The sequence below is a fragment of the Saccopteryx bilineata genome, chromosome 1, assembly GCF_036850765.1.
Source record: "Saccopteryx bilineata isolate mSacBil1 chromosome 1, mSacBil1_pri_phased_curated, whole genome shotgun sequence".
NCBI classification, from domain to species: Eukaryota; Metazoa; Chordata; class Mammalia; order Chiroptera; family Emballonuridae; genus Saccopteryx; species Saccopteryx bilineata.
The window spans coordinates 117,378,873-117,400,152 of NC_089490.1; positions in this window are offsets into that span (position 1 = coordinate 117,378,873).

Sequence of the window (21,280 nt, forward strand, 5' to 3'; positions counted from 1 at the left end):
ATGCAGACCGTGTCCTCCTTTTTTTCTCATATATCAATCCTAAGTTAATACACTAGGTGCTCTGCAGCCAGTGTGGTTGCACATTGATCTTGGCCAGCTTGTTTACAGTGTTTTGGCAAGTTGCTGATGTACTTCTCCCTAGGGATAAAGCAGGGGTTAATTGCTGTTAAACTCTCAGTGCCAAGTAATGGTTCAGCCTCTCTGCTACATTAAAGATGACACTAATAAGGAAAGAGTGCAGTGGATTGCTCTATATTGAAAATTGGACTTGTGGTGACAGAAACTTGGAGCAGAGCTGATGTAATAGGAAGACCATAATGTAATTATAACTGCTGAACATGTGTCATACCAAGTTAAATGATACATTAATGAATCAAAACAGGTGAGGAAGTGTTGCTCTTTCAGCAGATAGAGGTGCTTTCAAGGTTAGATTGCCATTAATTTAATAATCTGTAATATGGATATTCTTCAAATCACAAATCAAATCAACCTTAATGCTTTCATACAGCATTGCTTCTTGAGTTTCAAATAGGAAAGATGAAAGAAACAAAGCAAAAGTGAACCGAGTTCAATGCAACTCATTCTGTGTTTAATTTGATAAGAAATGGTTTTACATTGTAAGGTGAGTGGTTGCCCAAGGCCTTCTTTTTGTCCCTGTAGACCACTTGATCATTTTAATCCAAAGTTAGATAGCCAGTAACTTGCAAGGAACATAGACCTTTAAAAGCAAAGAACTATCCCATTTTTCAAAACACACATAGTATTTTAATGTGCCTTATCGGAAGTTCACAACAGGTAAGATATAATAAAAACCCTGAAATCTTCTAATTTATTTTGGTGTAATTTGGTTCTTTATATTTTCTAGATATTTTTAAAGCTTTCAAACCCATTTTTCTTATGAATTTAAAAAATAACAATATCTATGATTTTTTAATTTTCTTACTTCTTTTTCCAGTATACCACTATCATTATTACTAATTTGTTTAGAGCTGTTAGGAGACTAATAACACATTGATTTTCCTTGCACTTGGCATTTAAGGTCTTAAATATGGATTTATTTTGAAAAAAATAAACTTATTTTTCTTTTTAAGGATTCTAGAACTCAGAAAATTATTTTAGTGGACCCTGTGTTATATATGAAGCAATTTATGAACAAGATCCTTTTAATATGTTTTATCTATTTTATATAAATTTTCACTATATAATTATTGGGCAAATGAGTTTGTAAAATTTGTATTTTTTTAGTTTGCCGACTTTTAGTGTTAAAAATGGTGCTAGGAAGCGCCAGGTGTGTGATCTGTGAAATTGCAAATTACCTTCCTGCTTGGAAAGGGCCATTGATAATGTTTGCTGGAGTAGAGGTTTTTATGCCAGAAAATATTGAAAAGCGAAGGGAAGAAGCCATGTTTTTGCAGAGTTTGTGCAGAGAGAGAGAAGGAAGTGATAGATATGTGTATTCCAAACTGCCCTCTTGATGTTCTGCTTATCTGTCAGACCTCACCCTTACTGGACTATTGCCCCTGAGACAGAGGAATTCCAAAAAGCTGACAAGCTGCCCCAAGGAGGGGCTCCGGACACACCAGGACTTTTGATTCAACACCCACATGCTCAAAGCCCCCCAAGGAGGAGCATTCCGGATATACCAGGACTTTTGCCTCAGTATCACCTCAGGCTCTCCCAAACACTATATAACTCACCCCTAGTCTGTAACCCAGTGCACTTCTCCTGGAGGAGTGCCCCGGCAGGTCTTTCTCCTCTAATAAAGCCTGCACATCTGGTGATCGAGTGCCGTCTCATTCTTACATTTGGTGCCGAAACCCGGGACAGGGTACTAACTGCCTGGATGATCCCTCTTTGCCGTCCAAACTTACAACCAGGGAAGCAATGGGCAGCGGCAGCTCATCCTGGGCTTACTCCCTGATTCTGTTTGGACATATAATTGTGGGTTGATTGGCCGGTAGTCTAACCCTGTCCTGAACCCCTGCTGGACCAGAAAGGTAAGGAGTTTCTCCCTTCCCCTTCCCCAGTTGGCCTCTAAATTCCTCTCTAAAAACACCCCTTCTGGTCGGACGGTTTTCTCTGACACGCCTCACGTTTTGAGGGGTTTGACTTTCAGTCTCAGTGGACTGCACGGAAGACTAGGCGCCTAGCCAAACCTCTCCACTCTCTCGGACTTCTCGTCCTCGGAGCTCCCTGACAGGTGGTGACGACCTCTATCAGGGATGACTCCCCCACACGGAGTTCTCTCCTCTTGGGACAGTGACAAAAGGTGGGGACGCCCCTCTTGCTCACCTGTCTCCACTATGGGGTTTTCAGAATCTAAGCCTTCTGACCAGACCCCTGTAGGATGTCTCATAAAAAAACCTCACCAAACTCAGTCTCTCAGACCTCAAACCAAAGAAATTAATCTTCTTCTGTAACACAGCAGCATGGCCTCAGTACAGACTAGACAATGACTCCCATTGGCCTGAAAACGGGACATTCGATTACAATATCCTAAGAGATCTTGACAATTTCTGCCACTGGACAGGGAGGGCATCAGAAATTCCTTACATGCAGGCTTTTCTTCTCCCTTCTCTCCTGTCCTTAATTTCTGTACCTTCTGTTCTACATGCAGGCCGTTTTCGACCAAAGAAATCTCACCTAAAACCTCTGTGTAAAGCCAGTAGCCAGGGCTACCATCACAGTAGCCTGGCCCATGCAGGTTCGCATTGGATTTGGACAGTTGGTGTTGGGCAGATAAAATATATTATGCTCACTTTGTTAAAGATGGCACTGCCCACGTGGAGGCCATCGCCCAAGTGATATTAATGTGTGTTGGGGGTGGGCTGTGGGCAGGCGGAATCCTTGAAGCCTTGGACTTGGTTTTGGGATTAAGCCTTTCCCACCCTTTTTGATGTGGGGTGGTACAATCCCATCACATCCCAGATAAGTGACTTTGTATTAGAGACTTTCCTATTTTGTATATTGGATTAAAGGTTTTGATTTCTACACTATAAAATGGGAGCAGAACAGGAGCTTGCTCTCTCAGTTCCTGGGATTATTAGCATTAGAGGAGAGAGAAGAGAGGAGAGCAGAGAAAGGCCACATGGAGGAGGCCAGGAGAAGCAGCCAAGATGGTGGAGTGTTGAGTGAGAGGCCAGTTTGTGCAGAGTTTGTGCAGGGAGAAGGAAGGAGATGGGGAACAGAAGTGAATAAGTCTGGTGAGCTAGAAACCTTTGATTCTAGGAAACTCGGATAAGTCAGTAGCTTTGTGAGCACTGAATGTGACTGGATTTTGGAGCCCAGTGTATGTTTTTACTTGCCCGCTGGGTGCAAGCTAGGATTAAAGATTATGGCCCATCAGTTTTTGGCTCCATTGTTTCTTTACCAACTGTCCGAATCCAATGCGAACCTGCATGGGCCAGGCGGCTGTGATGGTGGCCATGGCTACTGGCTTTACCGTCGGTAAAGTAACAATGGAGCCAAAAACTGGTGTGCCATCATCTTTAATCCTAGCTTGCACCCGGCGGGCAAGTAAAACACACACTGGGCTCCAAAACTCACTCACATTCAGTGCTCACAAAGCTACTGACTTATCCGAGTTTCTTAGAATCAAAGGTTTCTAGCTCACCAGACTTATTCACCTATGTCCCCATCTCCTTCCTTCTCCCTGCACAAACTCTGCACAACTGGCCTCTCACCCAACACTCCACCATCTTGGCTGCTTCTCCTGGCCTACTCCACGTGACCTCTCTCCCTTCTCCCCTCTCCTCTCTGCTCTCTCCTGTAATGATAATCTCAGGAACCGAGAGAGCAAGCTCCTGTTCTGCCCCCATTTTATAGTATAGATTCATAACTGTTAATCCAATATATGAAATAGGGAAGTTTCTAATACAAAGTCACTTATCTGGGACGTGATGGGATTGTACCACCCCACATCAAAAAGGGTGGGAAAGGCTTAATTCTAAAACCAAGCCCCAGGCTACAAGGATTCTGCCTGCCCACAGCCCGCCCCCAACATACATTAATATCACCTGGGTGATGGCCTCCACGTGGGCAGCGCCATCTTTAACAAAGTGAGCATAATATATTTTATCTGCCCAACACTCTGCTCCTAATATTTTGTTGGGCAGATGTTGGGCAGATAAAATATATTATGCTCACTTTGTTAAAGATGCCGTCGCCCAGGTGATATTAATGTGTGTTGAGAATTCTTGTAGCCTGAGGCTTGGTTTTGGGATTAAGCCTTTCCCATCCTTTTTTGATGTAGGGTGGTACAATCCAATCATGCCTCAGAAAGTGACTTTGTATTAGAGACTTCCCTATTTTGTATATTGGATTAAGGGTTTTGAATCTACACTATAAAATAGGGGTAGAACGGGAGCTTGGGCTCTTGGTTCCTGAGATGATTAGCATGAGAGAGCATAGGAGAGCAGAGAAAGGCCACATGGAGTAGGCCAGGAGAAGCAGCCAAGATGGCAGAGTGCTGAGAGAGAAGCCAGTTTGGGCAGAGTTTGTATCTGGGATAAGGAAGGAGATGGGGAACTGAGGAGAATAAGGCTGGTGAGCTAGAAACCTTTGATTCTAGGAAACTTGGATAAGTCAGTGGCTTTGTGAGCACTGAATGTGATTGGGTTTTGGAACCCAGTGTGTGTTTTTACTTGCCCGCTGGGTGCAAGCTAGAATTAAAGACTATGGCCCATCAGTTTGTGGCTCCGTTGTTTCTTTACCGACTGTCCGAATCAAATGTGGACCTGTATGTGAATGGCCACAATGGCGGCTTCTGGCCTTACAGCAGATAAAATGTATTATGCTCACTTTGTTAAAGAGGCCGTTGCCCAGGTGATATTAATGTGTGTTGAGAATCCTTGTAGCCTGGGGCTTGGTTTTGGGATTAAGCCTTTTCTACCCTTTTTGCTGTGGGGTGGTACAATCCAATCATGCCTCAGAGAAGTGACTTTGTATAGAGACTTCCCTATTTTGTATATTGGATTAGAGGTTGTGAAGCTACACTATAAAATGGGGGCAGAATGGGACTTGGCTCTTGGTTCCTGAGATTAGCATGAGAGAACAGAGAGAGTAGAGCCAACAGTGGAAGGAGGCCACATGGAGGAGGCCAGGGAAAGCAGCCAAGATGGTGGAGTGCTGAGTGAGATGCCAGTTTTTGCAGAGTTTGTATCTGGGACAAGGAAGGAGATGGGGAACTGAGGAGAATAAGTCTGGTGAGCTAGAAACCTTTGATTCTAGGAAACTCGGATAAATCAGTAGCTTTGTGAGCACTGAATGTGAGTGGGTTTTGGAGCCCAGTGTGTATTTTTACTTGCCCGCCGGGTGCAAGCTAGGATTAAAGATGAAGGCCCATCAGCTTTTGGCTCCATTGTTTCTTTACCAGCTGTCCGAATCCAATGCGAACCTGCATGGGCCGGGTGGCTGCTGTGATAGTGGCCCTGCTCGTGCCTTCTGGCTTTACATCTTTCCTTCTCCATGAACTCCCAACTCTCTTCTTCTCCTGCCTGACCCCCAGGGCACCCCTCTCTCAGGACCCCTCTCTACTCCCTCAGCAAATCTTTTTTCCTGGAGTCTCTTCCCTCCAGAAAGCCCCTTCCCTTCACTAAATCCTGTTTTCTCATTCACCAGTCTCTCTTTCTCCTCCCCTGCTGGCCGGGGACCTCTCCCTTCTCCACTGTATTCTTTGTTCCTTCCCCCCTCCTTAGAAGCTGTGGCTCTGGCTGCCATGCCTGTTTCATCTCTGTCCTCTCTTCCCTCCTTACAAACTGCAGTTCTGTCTGTCTCCTCTCCGACCCCTCCTCCCTCCTTACAAACTGTGACTGTGCCTCTATCCTCATCGTCCTTTCCACTCTCCTCAGAGCTCTAAATCCTTTTGACTTCTCTGACCATGTGGCACCAAACCAGTACTTTACCCTCTCCCTCCTCCTCCTGCAGATTCTGACCCTCCTTCTTTCCATCCAGCTGCTCACACTGTACATCAGTCTGCTTTCTCTCTTCCTCCCCTCTATGCTGGCAACTCCCTGACATCTTGAAAAACTTAAAAAAACAGAATTGTATATTAAGCTATGTCTTGTCTCTTTTTTTGTCAGAAAATATCTCTAGTATAATTTTAATTGAAACAAGTAAAGTGTGCTCATTTAAATTTCTTAATTCATAATATGTGAAGTCTTTGTTTAATGTGTAACAGTGTCTGTTTCTAAGGCCTTAAACCAATAATTACCCATCTCTTAAACCAGGTTTACTCATCCCCACGGAATCTCCCTGCAATACCCCCACCCTTCCTGTTTGAAAACCTTCAGGGGCTTATCGCCTTGTATAAGCCTTACATCTAATCAATGAGGAAGTAATTCCCCTCCATCCAGTGGTCCCTAATCTCTACAAGTTACTGTCACACATTTTCTCAAATACCACTCATTCACAATCCTAGACCTCAAGAATGCCTTCTTTACCATTCCTCTATACCCTGACTCTTACTTCCTGTTTGCCTTTACCCAGACACTAATGCAGCCCAGCAACTTACACAGACTATTTTACCCCAGGGGATCAGAAACAGCCCACACCTGTTTTGGCAGGCACTAGCTCAGGATTTAACAGCACGCAATCTCAAAACTAGTACTCTCTTACAATATGTAGATGATCTACTCCTCTGCAGCCCCTCCCTGCCTTCCTCAAGGAGACACATTACCACCCTTCTTAACTTCCTCACTATGAAGTGATATCGTGTCTTCTCTGCTAAGGCTCAACTTCATTCTCAGTCCATAGCCTATCTAGGCATCGCCTTAACCCCCACCACCTGAAGTCTCACCCTAAATCAAACTCAGACCCTCCACAGTCTCCAACCACCTACCACCACAAATCAAATCTTTCCTTTCCTCAGTCTAATAGGCTTCTTTAAACACTAAATTCCTAATTTTGCTCTCTTAGTCAAGCCCCTCAGTGAGATCTTCTTAGCATGGCTTTTAAGGTCTATAATGACCAAAGAAGTAACAGAAAAGGCAAATAAGTCCCAAAAGAAGTCAGGAAATACCAACTTTTGGCTCCAGCGCCCTAAGGGGCTTCATAGCATTCCATCAAGGCCCTGCTCCAGAGTGGAAAGAAAGGTCATTGAAATGAAGCCTGCCAGGCTCCCCAGCCCCACTGGTTGACACACCTGTGCTGTGGAAAGAGGGACATGAGAAGGTAAGCTGCCCCCTTGCTCCATGGAGGGAGGGTTCAGTCTCTTCTAGCCCTGCTCCAGCTACCTGTGACCTGACCTTGCCCAGCGTGCTGGGAATTGCCACTGAAGGCCCAAGGACATTGTTCACGAGCCTAAGGTATTTCTTCCAAGTAGCAGATAATCTAATCTCATTTCTTGTAAACACAAGGGCCATCTACTATGCCTCACTTGAATATTTAAGTTTTATTTATCACTCAAAGATCTCTACTGTGCGTATTGACAGTCTGAGTTTGTTACTTTATTTAATGTATAGTATCTCCTTTATTCCTCTTATCTCAATGCCCCATGCCTATTATAGGCTGGGACCTGCTGCTAATTCCAGCTAGAAGCAGTGTTCAATAGGACTTAAACTCTAAGTGCAAAGTGTAAAAATGTAACCACCCTTTCCCTAAGTACTTACAGGATTTACAGGTTACTCAGCAAACTGTTCAAAGACTGTCCAAGAAGTGCTTCCAGCATTACATCACCCAAGGACTGACTTTCACATGGACAGGTCCACACACCATGATCCCAACAACTCCCACTGCTGCTAAAGTAGAAAAACGGCATGCCTTACTCCAGTCACATACCTGAAGCTGGTTGGTCTACGTATGTCAAATATATAAAAAAACTAAGGACTCTTTTAATCAGGATTTGGGAAAAAGGGAAACTAGGATAAAAAGAAAGCCAACTTAATTGTCACTAAAGGTTAAAGATTTTTAAATCAAGAGTTCTGACTAGAAAGGAATTGTATGGTTTTGATAATAGAAGGTATAAGGTATGAAAATACTTTTGAAAGAAAAAGGAAAGGCAAGTTGTTATGAAGGCCAGTTATTTCTGGATAAGAAAGTTCATGAAAGTTGAAGGTTTATGTAAGTTGTAGAAGGTTTGTGCAGGTTGTAGGAGATTTGTACTGAGAAAAAAGAATTTGTACAGTCAGAAAACTGGTTTTCAAAGAATCTTTAATCAGTCACCCTAGCTAACAATCCTTTACTGTCCCCACTTATTAGGACAACTTTTTCCTCCACCCTGACCATCTGGAGCTCAGAAACAGAGAAACAAAACCAACCCCTTGTCCTTCCATTCTCTATTCACCTCTCAACCTGCCTTAACCAATCAGGTGCTTTCTACTCATGTGAGACCACAAGTATATGTATCTCCTTACTAATTGTACAGAAATCTGTGCCCTAATCGGTCTCACCCCAAATATCAACCTAATCCCACCACATGAGCCTCTTCCAGTTCCTAATACACTATCTGTCAATTTAAGGACCAAATGAGCTATACAGGTAATTTCTCTTCTTGTTGCTTTAAAAATTTCTATAAAAGTAGGTATAGGGGCAGGGGGACCAGCCAATTCCCTGTCTTATTTCTTCTTCTCTCTCTCTCTCTCTCTCTCTCTCTCTCTGAAGCCTAGCAAATTTGTATACATGGACTCAGTGGTTTCACACAAACTGGGCATCTTGACTATTACCTTTCACTGGCCCACTCACTCTCCTATTTATTTTTCTAACTTTTAGACCCTGCCTCTTATGTTTGTTTACTAGTTTCTTACAGAAATGCATGCAGACCTTTGTGAATCAGAAAATTGGAAAAATCTACCTAACCCTATACATCAACCCTGAAACCTGCCCTCGCGAAACAGAAAAATCTGAAACCCTATATCAGCAAACCTCTTAAATCTTTAGGTCCCCTAACCCTAAAGATCTCCTGTATCCCTGAAGAACTAGGAGAATGATTAGCATCCACCTCTTAATGCTTCTCAATCTTTTTACCCTTCACATAGTAAGGGGACAAGATCTCTAGTTCTTCTTGGCCAAAGAAGAGCCTACAAATGGACATAAAACATTTATTTTAGCTCAAGCTAACTGCTCTCTCCAGGGCTTCCAGGAAAAAATATCTCTAACTTTACCATGGAAGAATTTTCACCCCCTGCTATACAACCCTCCTTATCTCTGCATTCCTGATCTCCAAACACTTGTCCTCTTTTTTATCAAGTTCCTACAGGCCAGGATGAGAGAAATCTCTAGGATTACCTACAATCAAATGCTCCTACACTCCTATTCCCAATACCCCAAGGAGAACTTCATGAGGGAAATATCAAATAGGTAGGGATGACAGCAGGAAGAAGCCACCCCTCAGCCTGAGAAGTTCCCTCCTGAATGTTCTCCAAATCCTCTTCCTTTTTAACCACACATATTCAATCCTTCTAAAAAACTTACACCAACAGGTTTCCTGTATCTTAAAATCTCCACATGTCCTCCCACTCGAGGGGAATCAGACCAGCACGTCTCATGAGGCTCATCCAGGAGACCATGTATCACCATGTCACTCTGTCCACTTGGCACTCGCAGCAAGCAACTAACAATTATTACCTCGTGAAATGTTTTTACTTCCTCACTCAGGTTTTCAGAGACATCGCCTCATTCAGACCTTACAGCATGGAAATTGATGACCTCCTTAACTGGATGAGGGACTTGGCTTGGCAAGGTTTTCTTCTTGAGTTCTCTCCTGAAGAAGCAATAATTTTCCAATTTTTTCTCCTCTTTCTCCTTGTCACCCCTCATTGTATATTATAAAATTAATAACTGCCTTTCTTTTATATGTAATCACAGAGCTGAGAAATGATAGATGTGTGTATTCCAAACTGCCCTCTTGATGTTCTGCTTATCTGTTAGACCTCACCCTTACTGGACTATTGCCCCTGTGTCAGAGGAATTCCAAAAAGCTGACAAGCCTCCCCAAGGAGGGGCTCCAGACATACCAGGATTTTTGATTCAACACCCACATGCTCAAAGCCCCCCAAGGAGGAGCATTCGGGATATACCAGGACTTTTGCCTCAGTATCCCCTCAGGCTCTCCCAAACACTACATAACTCACCCCTAGTCTGTACCCGGTGCACTTCTCCTGGAGGAGTGCCCCGGCAGGTCTTTCTCTTCTAATAAAGCCTGCACATCTGGTGATCCAGTGCCGTCTCATTCTTACAGGAAGAAAATATGCAGATGGGAAACCAGAGGTACTGGGCTTTTTGGAGTGCAGCTGAGACTGGTGGAGCCTTTGATTCTAGGAGAAACTAGAGAATGTGTCAGTGGTCTTGGGAACCCTGTGTCTTTGCTCGTCGGCTGGTGCCAGACTTTAATAAAGGAATGGCCCACCATCCTCCAGCTCGGCTGTTTCTTTACCATCTGCCTGAATGTAATGGGAACCTGCATGTGCATGGCAGTGATGGCTGCGACTACTGGCCATACAATAATGTACAATTTAATTTAAATTTTCCCATATATTATCTTTTTTTAGTGACAAGTAGTTATTGTTATTTAGTGGTATTTTACCAATGAATGGAACCAATTACAAAGATAGCTGACTAATTCTTTTCCATAAAGCACTACTGTTGTAATGAGCTAAATGTTGGGCAAATGAGTTTGTAAAATTCTTATTTTTTGAGTTTGCTCACTTTTGTTGTTAAAAATGGCACTGGGCAGCACCAAGGACATCATCTGTGAAATTGCAAATTACCTTCCTGCTTGGGAAGGGCCATTGTCTTGCTAATGTTTGCTGGAGGAGAGGTTTTTGAGCCAGAAAGTATTGAAAAGAGAAGGGGGAAGCCATGGTTTTGCAGAGTTTGTGAAGAGAGTGAGAGAACAGAGAGAATGGAGGGTGCTGAGGAAGAAGCCAGTCTGTGCAGAGAGAAAGGAGAAGATATTCATATGGAGAACCAGAGCTGAGGGGCTTTTATGAGCTCTGCTGAGACTAGTGTGGCCTTTGATTCCAGGAGAAACTGGAGAAGATTCTCCTGGTTGTGGAACCAGAGAATGTGGCAGGGTTTTGGGAACCCTGAGTGAAAGGGAAGTGTTTTCCCTGTGTGTTGCTCATCAGCTGGTGCAAGACTGTAATGAAGGAATGGCCCACCATTTTTTGGCTTCACTGTTTCTTGACTATCTGCCCAAATCCACTGGGAACCTGCATGTGAATGGCTGCGACGGCCACAAATACAGGCCGTACACTAAAGTAAATGTATGACTTTAAAATAAAATAAAATAGTCCTATCATGTTTGTTCTTTAAAAGATATTAATTATAAAATTTACTTTTATATTAGACCTTTAATGTTAGTTTAATATTTGTATATAGTCTCAAGAGAATTAAGCAGTTTTGGACATTGAAGGTTAACAGAATATTTCTATTCAAAATATACTCAAAATATGTTGGCATATTGATTATTTTGAACAATAGGCATTTGGAAAATAAAAAATATAGAGAGAAGTTTTCTCTGAATTCCTCTTATCTACCTAACGACAGAACCTTTAAAAAAGAATTCAATTCTCATAAATCCCCCCCCCCCCGTTTCATTAACCGGGAATGATTGAATCATCAGAGGAAGGGACACTAAAAGTCAACAGCATACCCAAACTTCGTTACAACTATCACCCCCCACCCCCCATTACTCTTCTAAGAGCTCATTCATCTCTCCTAAAGGTATTCTGAAGGGAAAACAAGTATGTTAGACTTGCTGGCTTGCACTTTGCCTGATTAGTATATGAACACAGGGCAGCATCATGTGTGTATAATCTCTATAAGGCTGCAGGTGCTTGCCCTCAGGGCAGCAAATTGTAGATTACAGATTGCCTGCTGCCATTGGGAGGGCCCATTGTCTGCTACTGTTTGCAGGAGAAGGGGTTTTTCCCTGACTGTTTGCTCATCAACCCTAAGAGAGAGAAGTGGTTTTCCCTGCCTGCTTGCTATTCTGTTGATGCAGGATGCTAATAAACAAAATGACCCATAATTTTCCAGCTCCATAGTTACTTTACCATCTGCCTGAATTCAACGTGAATCTGCATGGCTACAACCACCAGCCTTACTGATTCACTTTCCCCAAAAAGGCTCCCTCCTTCCCTTTCCCTTTTGAGATGTTTGTTAAACCTGCAGAAAGTGTATGGCTAGTAGCCACGGCCACCATCACAGCTGCCTGGCCCATGCAGGTTTGCATTTGATTCAGACAGACGGTAATGAAACAACGGAGCAAAGAAATGGTGGGCCATTAGCTTTTGATACAAAGTCACTTATCTGAGGCATAATGGGATTCCTCATAAGAGTGCACCACCCCCTATCATGCAACAGTCAAGGGTGTGGAGACAAGCTTAGTCTTTAAACTAAGCCTTAGGCTATAATGACCCTTCCTGCTTACAGCCTGTCTCCCACACCCAATGCAAACTATAAGCGAGCAAACATATATATCATATTTACAAACTTATTTTGCCCACATTCCACCCCTTTTGCCTGCTTCACAATCTAAAGCACAGGTATTCCTGCACAGGGAAATTAGGCACATTACACAAATTATAACAACATGAGAAATCATACAATTTCAACAATTACAAAGGTACATTTCACCAGTCTCTGAGCACTTTGTCAAAAACACAAAATATCCTCAGAATTCTTTCTAGCCATATGAAAAGCTTCCCAGGACAGGGAAAGGGTCTCTAGCAAAGCCACTCCCCCACCCCAACAGGGTATTTCACATTGTCCAAAATCTGTAAGTCCATTCAACAAAGGAGCCAGTGCCCACTCCAGTCATAGTCCAGGAATCAGTCCAAGCACATGGGGCCTCAGCCACCCCCACTCATCCCTGCCACCCTGGCAGGTCTTACACTGTCCTAAGGAGGAGCACATGGCAAAGGCAGTCAGCATTTCCATCTCTGCTCTGGAGAGCATAATGGCATTCACCCTATGTCCCAAAATCACAGACCTAGCAGGGGCATAGTAAGTACTTCTTGCTGCTGGGCTCTCACCTTCTGGAGACTGCGGATCACAACTCCAGCCCGATTCTCCTCATATCCTCTAAAGTGAAGCCCAGTGCCGGTCTCGAGTCCCAGGCCGCTGCCACCTTCTGCTCTGCGGGCCTTGCAACCCCAGCTCCGGCCTGAGCCCTGGCCTCCCGCTGCTGCTGGCTCTCCACAGTGTCTAGGGAAATCTGCAACTCACGAACCTGTGATTCCTTCTCTAGCCACTGCTCTACTTCCAGGCGATCTCACAAACCTGGTTAGCCTCCTTCTCGGGTGCTTGCTCCAGCTCCAGGGTTGGCATCTCTTTCTCCCGCATTTTCTCCAGCTCCTTCCACTGCTCGCTTTGCACGTCCTGGGCAACCTCTTCCACAAGCTCTTGGTTTCCTCACTCATTGCTGTAAAAGTCAGCCAGATTACGGCCCCCGAAAGGACAGCCACGGGGAACCATAACAGTAGCTAGTCCTCTACTCCACCATTCAAAGGTGGTGGTACCTCCATGCTGATCTGTATTGAATCCTGCCACAGACTACGCCAAATGTAAAGACAGTAGCCATGACCACCATCACAGCCGCCTGGCCTGTGCAGGTTTGCATTTGATTCGGACAAATGGTAATGAAACAATGGAGCCAAGAACTGGTGGGCCATTACCTTTAATCCTAGCTTGCACTTGGAGGGCAAGAAATACACACAGCGGGAAAACACTTCCTTTTCCATTTAGAGCTCTCAAAGCCACTGACTTATCTGAGTTTGCTAGAATCAAAGGTGTCTACTTCACCAGCCTTATTCATCTTTGTTCCACATCTCCTTCTCTCTGCACAAACTCTGCATTAACTGGCTTCTCCTTCAGCACTCTGCCAACTTGGCTGCTTCTCCTCTCCTCCACGTGGCCTTTCTCTGCACTGCCTTCTAATGCTAATCTCAGGAACCGAGAGAGAGCAAGCTCTCGGTCTGCCCAATTTTAAATTGTAGAAATCAAAACGTTTAATCCAATATACAAACAAGGAAGTCTCTGATACAAAGTCACTTATCTGAGGCATAATGGGATTCCTCATAAGAGTGCACCACCCTCTATCATGCAACAGTCAAGCGTGTTTGGAAAAGCTTAGTCTTAAAATTAAGGCTTAGGTTATAATGACCCTGCCTGCTTACAGCCTGTCCCCACACCCAATGCAAACTATAAGCGAGCAAACATATACATCATATTTACAAACTTATTTGACTCACAGAAAATTACTATTTTTTCCCCGGGTATCTCCATGTAAATATGGGGTATACATGTTTGTATAACAAACTTATTTTTCTCTTACTCTTTATTCTTATTACAACAGTTTCATGTAATAACTCAGAAGGATAGAGGAAAAATTGTTTTCCCTCGCAGTATCATCAGTTTCATTATCTTTTTTGATAGTAACAACAATAAATACTATTACTTGCAACAAAGACCAGTATTAAGAAATAAGTTTTGTTATTTATTTTGCTTTTTAATAATTTTAATCATTTTAATAAAAAGTTATTCAGCCTGTAACTGTCATTGGGAACACAGGACTTAAAAAAAATAACACACAGCAACAAACAAACAAAAACTAACAAAAAAAACACCTAGTTATCTTTTACATAGGCACTACATGTTATCTGCCCATACCTTCTCTTGCTGGGGAAGAGGGAAGAGAAGACTTTTCCCCAAAATACAGAAAAATGAGAATAGAGAAGGATCTGTTGGAAAGAGAGTACAGAGATGACATTGGGCATTCAATGTAAACTTCTAATATACTATATTTAGAACTCAGAAGTAAAGTTTGTCTAGTGTCACGAAATAGAATTTCGAGTAATCCAAGTACCCAGAAATACAAAAGAATAAGACCAAGGTCTGTAAGATACCACCTTTCAGCAGATAAGTACCTGGGAAAGTCTCATTGTAAGAGAGGAAAAGTTGCTTTTGTCAATGTAAGAAACTTCTAAACCCGTAAGAATTTTTTATGAGTTTATTTGAGTCAAACTGTGGATAATTGCTGGAGAAGCAAAGTCTCAATAGATTGAGAAAATGCTCTGGAAAATGGTGGTCCCTCCCTTTTTTATACTTCAGAATCAAAGGGAAAGATGTAAAGAGGGTTACATGAAATTGGTGACACATTAGGGAAGTGGGATAAAGCAAAGTGAAGAAATATCTGGGATTGGATAAAAAGTAAAAATGTGTATACTGAAACTTCTTTTATATAGGAAGGAATAAGATAGTTAATAGTTAGTTAACATAATAATAACACCAATGAGGAGGTTTGTTGGTTCCTGCTCTGGTGGGATGCCTGCCTGAGGGGGGCAGGAAAAGATTACCCTTATATTTCAAAGGCATGTTATTAGGTCCGTTATTGTAGATGCAAAAGACAGCAGGCAGGACCTTTGTTAGAGAAAAGTAGCTTCCTAAAACATGACTACCCACCAGGAACTGCTTTTAGTTAGAAAGTTTTAATATCAGACCATTCTGTGTGGTAGGTTTAGGTATCTGAGTTTGCAAGGCCACCATGCTGGGTTTCCCTGAGTTTATCACATTCAGCATGTCCACACTTTCTAAGAATTAGAGAATGGTCATAATGCCAAAAGACAAAGAGAGGAAGTAATATGTTGCCTAAAAATTACCACCAACTTTAACTAAAAGAAGTCTATTGGTGTCTATTTAGAAAGGGATGGTGGCAGAATGAGAGATGAAGAAATGTGTAGACCAGTGGTAGTCAACCTGTCCCTACTGCCCACTAGTGGGCATTCCAGCTTTCATGGTGGGTGGTAACGGAGCAACCAAAGTATAAATAAAAAGATAGATTTAACTATAGTAACTTATTTTATTAAGATTTATTCTGCCAAACTTAGCAAAAATCCGACATAAAGTACTTGGTGAGTAATTATTATTATATACTTTAACTTGCTATAACTCTGCTTTATAAATTTTATAAAGTAAAGTTACTTCTCTACTTTATAAATCACCATTACTGTGGACCCGGTGGGTGGTTAGAAAATTTTACTACTAACAGAGATATAAAAGTGGGCAGTAGGTATAAAAAGGTTGACTACCCCTGGTGTAGAACATGTGTCTACTATTTGGAACTGTATTTTATTCCTTAAGAAAAGCAGGAACTTTGCTAGTTAGAGATTAATATAAGGATGAGAGAGCACTGTAACTTTAAAGAAGGAGAAAACTTAAAATCGTGTCTATGTAGGCCCTGGACAGGTAGCTCAATGGTTAGAGCATCGTCCCCACATGCTAAGGTTGCAGATTCAGTCTTTGGTCAGGGCACATACAAAAGTCAACCAATGACACATGAATAAGTGGGAAAACAAATCAATTTCTCTCTCTCTCTCTCCTCCTCCTCTCTCTCTAAAAATCAATACAATTAAAAAAATGTGTGTCTATGTAGAAGGGAAAGAACCAGTTAAAAAAAGGGAAACACATAGGAACAGGAGTGAGTGAGATAATTAATGGACAGAGTGGTGGTGAATAACAGCAATGGTAGAAAGGTTAATTTTCACATAAGAAAACTAATCTGTCTGAAAACTTAGACGAATGGTGTGTGTTGATAGGTTGGAGTGAGATTTTCTGCCTGTTTTGATAGTTTTGAGTGAGATTCTCTGTCTGTTGACCTTTGTTATTTACTTTTTTTTCCTGTGAAGTGGGAGACAAGCACTGCTGTGTGGGATGTTGAAAGATATGGAACCGAGGACTCAGGAAACTGGTAAAATAACAGAAAGAGCTGCTGGGGTTATGTGAGAAGTGCTTAGCTGGGGACTTAGGGAAAGTCCACAACAGCATCCAGGGAGTCGCAGGGTTTTAGTTTCCGAGAAGGTAAAAGCTCTTTCTTGCTGAGAACCAGCAATCCATATATATCCCAGAAAGTCAAAGCAAATTCGATTGGTTTCAACATTTACATCCTTTTAAACTCAATTGTACATCTTATCCTATTTATCTAGTATTTGGTCTGGAAAAGATGATTTCATGCCACTCACGCACTTCAAGAACCATGGATGAGCATGAAGATGGAGGAAGGAAAAGAAACCCAATGAGAGTATTCTTACTCTGTTTAAGGTGTTTCTGAAGCCAATGTATAGGGTTATATAAGTGGGGTCTTAACTTATAAAGATTGTTCTAAAATAAATTGAGTAGCTGCAATAATTCACTGAAAATTGCTCCTGAGTTGCATGCTACTGCTGACCACAAAGAAAAACAAAAAGTCCCCAAAACCTCAAGTCAGCAACTTGTGGTTAATGTCCCCTTATTTTATGTGTCTCTAAGTATGTGTTTTCCTTTTCTGGATGGCACGCAGTGATAGTCAGCTTTTGTGGTTTTTCTTCTTGACTAGATCATGTTTTCTACATATCAATCTGTTGCTTTTGGATGTTATTGTTTAAACAGGAACAATTTAAAAGATGTTTATGAAAAGGACATGGGTATATAATTAATGAAGACAGCACAAACTAAAATGAGCAGTTACTGTCATTTTTAAAACTGATATAACACCTTTCCTCGAGTTGTTTTTTTGGGTTTTTTGGTCCTTCTTGGGATCCCAGCAATTGCCTCTGTTGCTTATTATTTCAAGTTCCAGACTTGGGCTTTGTAGACTGATGATACTTGTGATAGAAGGGTTATATGGGCTATGTTGTTATTCAGGAGAATTTTTGAAAAACGTTTGGAACTCACACTAAAGGTTTACAGTGACTTTCTTTGACGAGAATAGACATGATGATATTCTACTAATAAAGTATTTCATAATTAAGGAAGTTATAATTTGCTCACAGGGCTCACAACAGCTGCCTGTGGAATAAGACAATATGCTTTTCCTCTCCCTACTGGGCCTAATTCCCCAGTAACCTTATTGAAAATGTGCATGGGCGACAAAACTAAAGATTAACTGTCCAGGGACCTGCTTCCTGGAGCTTATTTGAAGATTAAATCAAATGGCAGGCAATATATATTTGGTAATACGGCTTTGTTGCAGTCTTTTCCCATGTAGCAGTAAGTGTAATAGAAGGATATGACACTTTATAGCTGTTTAAAAAAAAATAAAAGATTTTTCTAAATGTGAAATAGTTTTGTTCTCATGCTGAAATCAAAATGAATAATTTATTTCTTCATAACCAAAAGCATCTTCTGCTTTTTAACACATAATAAAGAATCTCTAATTACAAATTATCCATAATTGCAAATTGTTCAGCCTCTTAAAAGATGATTATTATTCATTATCTATTTATTTCCTAACAAATGCCACTAAAGGTGTGAAAGAAGAGTTTAAAATGCCAACTGAGATATTGCAACATTTTAATTAAATAGAAAGCAGTCCAAATATATATTTAAAAACATAGCTTTTAGACTACACATTAGTAAATGGATTTCTACTTAACAAATCAGAAAAGATGGATGAAGATGTTCTGCTTTTAAAAATATGTTAGCATGCCTGTGCAGAGACACTGAAGTGTGATTTGTCCTCATAGCAGACATCTGAAGAACAAGTGACATTCTTACACAAAATCCATATTGGTGATGTATTTAATTACAGAGCTGATTGAAATTGACAGCTTTAGTGACCTGCATTTGCACTTGTGGTGATTGATGTATGCTTCATCTCTGGTTACTTTTAAACCAATTCACATATTGCTCAATACTATAGTATCGTTCCCTAAAATTGCAAACTGCATTTTTATAAGTATATGTGGACTGGAGAAAGTGCATGTTTAATTAAAGTAAGATAGAGATGAATAGTTTAAAAATACCAATACAACTGTTAAACTGGGACCACTGTTATCTGAAAGCAGAGTGAAAGAAAACTCAATAACCTTATTCAGACATTGATGTTCATCTTTACTCTTAGAAAATATATCCCTGTCTGCTATTCATGGTAAAGCAAAAGGTCTCAGAACCTTACACTGCTGTTTCTAAAGCTTTGTTTTCTTATATATGATGTCAGCTTATAAAAAAATAAATAAGTAAAATTAGTATCTTGGAGCATTGAGAAACCTTAATGATTTTGTAAACCAACTCCTGTCTGTGTTTTTTCTGTTTGTGTTTCTTAGCTCTTCAGACTAGATAGCTGCTACCCAAAGAGTTAACTTGTTTGCAAAAGAGCACAGCCCTGGCCGGTTGGCTCAGTAGTAGAGCGTAGGCCTGGCGTGCAGAAGTCCCAGGTTCGATTCCCGGCCAGGGCACACAGGAGACGCGCCCATCTGCTTCTCCACCCCTCCCCCTCTCCTTCCTCTCTGTCTCTCTCTTCCCCTCCTGCAGCCAAGGCTCCACTGGAGCAAAGATGGCCTGGGCGCTGGGGATGGCTCTTCAGCCTCTGCCCCAGGTGCTAGAGTGGCTCTGGTCGCAACAGAGCGAGGCCCCGGAGGGGCAGAGCATCGCCCCCTGGTGGGCAGAGCGCCCTCCCCCCCCCCCCCCCCGTGGGCGTGCCGGGTGGAATCCGGTCAGGCGCATGCGGGAGTCTGACTGTCTCTCCCCGTTTCCGGCTTCAGAAAAATATAGGAAAAAAAAAAACACAAAGTTTCTTTTCCTGTGTAAAACTGAAGCTAAAATGCACATCTTTTCATTCTCAGTTCAAGGTACTTTCATACTACACAGACATCTTTCACTCCTTAATTCAATTTTTAGGTGTGGGCATATTTTTTTTTTTTAATAAATTTTTATTAATGGTAATGAGATGACATTAATAAATCAGGGTACATATATTCAAAGAAAACATGTCTAGGTTATTTTGTCATCAAATTATGTTGCAAACCCCTCGCCCAAAGTCAGATTGTCCTCCGTCACCCTCTATCTAGTTCTCTGTGCCCCTCTCCCTCCCCCTAACTCTCTCCCTCCCTCCCTCCCATGTCCTCCCTCCCCCCCCACCCTTGGTAACCACCACACTCTTGTCCATGTCTCTTAGTCTCATTTTTATGTTCCACCAATGTATGGAATCATGTAGTTCTTGTTTTTTTCTGATTTACTTATTTCACTCCTTATAATGTTATCAAGATCCCACCATTTTGCTGTAAATGATCTGATGTCATCATTTCTTATGGCTGAGTAGTATTCCATAGTGTATATGTGCCACATCTTCTTTATCCAGTCTTCTATTGAAGGGCTTTTGGGTTGTTTCCATGTCTTGGCCACTGTGAACAGTGCTGCAATGAACATGGGGCTACATGTGTCTTCACGTATCAATGTTTCTGAGGTTTTGGGGTATATACCCAGTAGAGGGATTGCTGGGTCATAAGGTAGTTCTATTTGCAGTTTTTTGAGGAACCACCATACTTTCCTCCATAATGGTTGTACTCCTTTACAGTCCCACCAACAGTGAATGAGGGTTCCTTTTTCTCCACAGCCTCTCCAACATTTGCTATTACCCGTCTTGTTGATAATAGCTAATCTAACAGGAGTGAGGTGGTATCTCATTGTAGTTTTGATTTGCATTTCTCTAATAACTAATGAAGCTGAGCATCTTTTCATATATCTGTTGGCCATTTGTATCTCTTCCTGGGAGAAGTGTCTGTTCATGTCCTCTTCCCATTTTTTTATTGGATTGTTTGTCTGTTTGTTGTTGAGTTTTATGAGTTCTTTGTAAATTTTGGATATTAGGCCCTTATCTGAGCTGTCGTTTGAAAATATCAGTTCCCATATAGTTGGCTGTCTGTTTATTTTGATATCAGTTTCTCTTGCTGAGCAAAAACTTTTAATTCTGATGTAGTCCCATTCATTTATCTTTGCCTTCACTTCTCTTGCCATTGGAGTCAAGTTCATAAAATGTTCTTTAAAACCCAGGTCCATGATTTTAGTACCTATGTCTTCTTCTATGTACTTTATTGTTTCAGGTCTTATATTTAGGTCTTTGATCCATTTTGAATTAATTTTAGTACACGGGGACAGGCTGTAGTCGAGTTTCATTCTTTTGCATGTGGCTTTCCAGTTTTCCCAACACCATTTGTTGAAGAGGCTTTCTTTTCTCCATTGTGTGTTGTTGGCCCCTTTATCAAAGATTATTTGACCATATATATGTGGTTTTATTTCTGGGCTTTCTATTCTGTTCCATTGGTCTGAGTGTCTATTTTTTTGCCAATACCATGCTGTTTTGATTATCGTGGCCCTATAATATAGTTTAAAGTCAGGTATTGTAATGCCCCCAGCTTCATTCTTTTTCCTTAGGATTGTTTTGGCTATTCGGGGTTTTTTATAGTTCCATATAAATCTGATGATTTTTTGTTCCATTTCTTTAAAAAATCTCATAGGGATTTTGATGGGAATTGCATTAAATTTGTATATTGCTTTGGGTAATATGGCCATTTTGATTATATTTATT